This window comes from Cynara cardunculus (assembly GCF_001531365.2).
Source record: "Cynara cardunculus var. scolymus isolate 2C chromosome LG 2, CcrdV1, whole genome shotgun sequence".
In the NCBI taxonomy this organism is placed as follows: Eukaryota; Viridiplantae; Streptophyta; class Magnoliopsida; order Asterales; family Asteraceae; genus Cynara; species Cynara cardunculus.
This window is the reverse complement of record NC_037529.1, coordinates 69685454-69690123: the sequence shown is the minus strand read 5'-3', so window position 1 is coordinate 69690123 and position 4670 is coordinate 69685454.

Genomic DNA, 4670 nt, shown 5'->3' with positions numbered 1-4670 from the left:
TGTATTTCTCATTTTGATGAACTTTGTTTACTAAAATGGGCAAATTGCATGAAAAAATAATGTACTTTAACTTGATTTTTATTTTAGGTAACGTACTTTCAAAACTTTTATTTGGGTATCTAAGATGTAAAATTTTGAACATTTAAATACCAAGGTAACCGGTTGTAGCATTAACCGGTTACCATGTTGATGTGGCGAATGATGTGATATCCAACTCAGTATTAAGATATCTCAAAAGTTTGTTAGACGCTTTAATACCTGGTGTAACAGGATGCACCAGTTTAATTTTATATAATTTAATAAAAAAAAACTACTAAATTAAAATTAAGGAAACATATAAAATATATTTAAATTTCATTGACGTAATGATAAAAACATTGGACCGTTTTTATTTTTAAAAATAATAAAGTTTTAAAAAAAAACATTAAATAAAACTTAGAGTAAATTACAATATTAGTCCTTGTGGTTTGTCAAACATTTCCATTTTCATTTTTTTGGTTATGAGATTACATTTATCATCATTTTAGTTTACATTTTATTTCTCTTTTCGTCCTTAATATTAATGTCGTTATTAAGAGACCGTTAAAAAATCAGATATATTTTTTATGTTTAATTCTTTTACTTGCACACCACGAAGGCGCTGACCTTAGTTCGTACATCCCCTTGACACTTTATCATTATTAAGATAAAAAAACTGATTACCGGCTATACCAATCGGTTGCACGCATAACTCATCCCCAAAGACCCAATGTGAGGGTACATTTGTTTTGTTTCATCAACGGTTGAAGCTAGTGCGGAGGGGGGGGGGGGTCGAACCTGGGATCTGTCTTGTATTTGAACAAAGTCAATAAGTCATCCCTTTCGCCAACTGAGCTACATGGCAGAGGTGCAGGGCATAGGACATGATCTTCTTACACACACATGAACATATGATAAAAGAAACTAAGTAAAAGCATGTATAAGATTAGCTTAGTATCGTCTTTTAAGTAATAACGTGGTATACAATATTGAGTATTGTCCACAGGGTTTGTAGATACAGTAGCATGGGTGAACTTGTGGTAAGACATAAACACAAATTCCAGTAGACAATGTTGTGGGGATGCTACAGCAAGTAGTCAACCATAATTAGTTCCATCATTTATTTTGAGGGCATTCCTTCTGGAATTCACCATTGCACTAATGTTTAGCTTTCAACCCATGTCCTATATGGTATCAAGATCAGTGATTATGCAAAATGGTGTTATCAAAATATATGGATTAGCAAAATACTTTGTCCAAAAATCACTCTTCTGAGCAGATTTCCATATGATTCAAGTTAGTGTGTTCTCAATGGCTCATTATTGAGTCCACTACATTTTAACACTTTGATAAGTGACGAACCCATCGAGAATACTCAAGGGAAAATCAGATAATATAGATAACTCAAGATTGAGATAAAAGGAAAATAAAACAGCCAAAAATTATAAAACGAGTGTCTTATACATTGAATTCTCAATGCATATCAAGAATAAACGTAATTATAAAACCAAAGGGGTGAATATAGGAATATTTCACAAACTACAAGGGTGAAAATCGTAATTTTTGCTCTAAAATTTAAAACAACGTGTGAGATTGGTAATGTCATATACCATGCTATTTATGAAATTACAAAAATTGGTGACTTTCACCTCACTTCACCCAAACTCATTTTCTTGTCCTTGTGGTTCATAAAATACCCGGAAGTGGTCCCTCAAGTTTAAAAAGTGCAAATATAGGTACGATCCCTTAACTTATTGGTCCCTGTGGTTCATGAAATACCCAGAAAGTGGTCCACCACCTTTGCGTCTTCAACTAAGAACACTGGCCACCACTCGACTGGATCTGTTTCACCTACCCCTCCGGGCACCACTCTATTGCATCTCCAAAGCTTGACCTTCCTCCTCCCGATCTTGTTCTTGATTTTGGACCAGAACCACATCAAATAGGTACGTGTTCTCTGTATTATTGTTCATGAATCGTAATACTCCACATGAACAATGGTGGATTTCAAAGGGCATTTGGCCTAGCGGTATCAGAGCCTTTGGTTTCTTAGGAAGTCAGGGGTTCATACTTCATCAAATATGAGAAGGGTATGTGAGTTTACTTGTTGCATTTACCATATATAAATATTATACACTTCAAACAAAGTTGGGTCCCTGAAAATGGATCAAAACTTGCAATGATGGTAGGTTCATGATTTTTGTTTGCATTCTTTATGTTTTTGCGGGAGAATTTAGAAAAGGACATAACAAACCTACAATAATTCTGAAGTACTTGTTTCTTGACCGATTCGATGACGACATATATGAATAGGGGCGAGTGATTTGCTTTGATTTCCTTATTCTCAAATGGCAATTAGATTGGCCATGCAATTGACTTGGGGCTTAACCTCTCATCTTTTCCAGAATGGCTTCTAATGCATGTTTATTAGCAGCTGAATGAGTTTAATATACTTGTAGTTTATTCGGTCAGCTACATGACTGTTTGATAGTGACTTATTCAGTAAGCTTTTAGGGGAGATTTATGTAGAATTTTTTTTTTCCAGACCATTCCCCTCCTAGTTAAAAAAACACACTATAAATACATATTAATCTGTACATACAACTTTATCCATAGAGGAATCAATATAAGATCCTACATTGGTTGGGGAGGGAAACAAAATGTGCCTTTTAAGGAACTTGATACCTCCTCTATCAGATACGTTTTAAAATCGTGATTGTGGTCATAGTAGAAAATATCTGATATGGTTGGCTTCAGATGTTATAGATGATATCAGAGTAGGGAATCAGACTGATATGCCAACAAGGACGTTGGGCTCCCAAAGAGGGGAAGGAGTGGATTATAAGATCCGATATTGCTTGTGGAGGGGAACAAAGGTTGCATTATAAGGGACTTGATACCTCATCTATCAGACGCATTCTAAAACCGTAAGTCCAATGTGTGGTTAAAATGGACAATATCTGGTACGGTTGGCCTGCGATGTTACAATTAACGAAAAACCAGCCAAACAACCCCTTATACTACTAGTAATAAAATCAGTAATAGTCAAAAGAACTACAATAGTAACGACAATGATGTATAATTGGATTTCATAGTATTAAAACTGAATTTCATATTCTAATGACAATCACATGTATTTGTTATGATCATGCGATTGATATTTGAATCTGAAAAATAAATAATCACTAGCTTCTTCTATGATCATTGCTTGAATATGAAAATACAGAATGACTAACGAAAATCGTATATTCTTTTCATTTTATTGTACTTTAGCTACTGATATGTAGATACATTGAAAGAAATTTTCATTCCACCCAGTTTAACCAGTAATGAAATTTTGGGCTTCTGTGGAAATGGGTCCATTATATTATAGGAAACCAAACAGGTTTTTTGTATTTTCAAATAAATCCTTACATTTATAAAACTAAATCAGTAATGCCATTTTCAGTAGTCTTTCCAAAACTTACAAAAGTTGGGTTAGAACATATACTAAAAAGTAGCGTCAAAACGTACCAAAAATTACACCAAAATATATCAAAAGTTGCGCTAAAATATACCCAAGTAATGCTTAATCTATATTAAATTGAAGACTGTGTCATGAACTATTCTTCAGTTGCATCATTTAATCTATTTCTGGTTGGGATACAACCATTTGACTTTCTTGACGTTAATACTACAAAAAATAAAAATGATGGATATCTATACTATATTATAAAGCATTTGACAAAAATTCTTAAAAATCATTTTTTATACATTAAGTACTGTTTATTAATGTATATTACTTAAAATTCAATATTACAAGTAAGTTTGCGTAAATACAACTTATTAAAGTTGTATTTTTAAATTCGTGTAACTAACTGCAGATAAACATAATCAAATACAGGATAAACATCCATTTTAAATCTAAAAAATCTAAAATATAATTAAGATAATCATTGAATTCTAGTATTATCTTTATAAAAAATTATATTATTAAACCAAATATAAATTAATTTGTTATAAAATTTAATTAAATTATAATAAAGAATTGAATTAAATAGGTTATAGCTATTAAATAGTTAATTTGATATTAATATCGATTTTATTTTATTTTTCAAATTTTTATGCTATCTTCAAATTTATATTTCATTCAAATAATAAAAACATTACTGCATTCTCAAAAACATATAAAATTGTATTATATTGATAGAGACCAAGAATAAAAACTAAACATTAAAATTGAGATTTATCTCGCCGTATTGTGCGAGTACCTTCTAGTATTTAATAAAAGTTTTGGTTTATAAGAAATGTAAATAAACATAAAAAAAATATAAACATTCCAAAAAATTTATTGAAAAAATGTAAATGAACATAAAAAAAATATATTAAAAGAAAAAAGAAAGACTCATTTAAACATAAAAAATATAAACATTCTAAAAGATTTATTAAAAATTATAAATACAAATAAAAATATATGTTAAAAAAGTATTCATTTAATAATTTTTTTAATTTATAAATATTGTTATCTAATTAAAAAAATAATAATTAAGAAACAAATAAATCTTTTTAATATAGTTTTTGAATTACTAGAAGAGTACTCGCGCAATGCAGCGAGATACATCGTGTTTTTAATATTTCATTTTATTATTTATCTCAGTCGATGTTATAATATG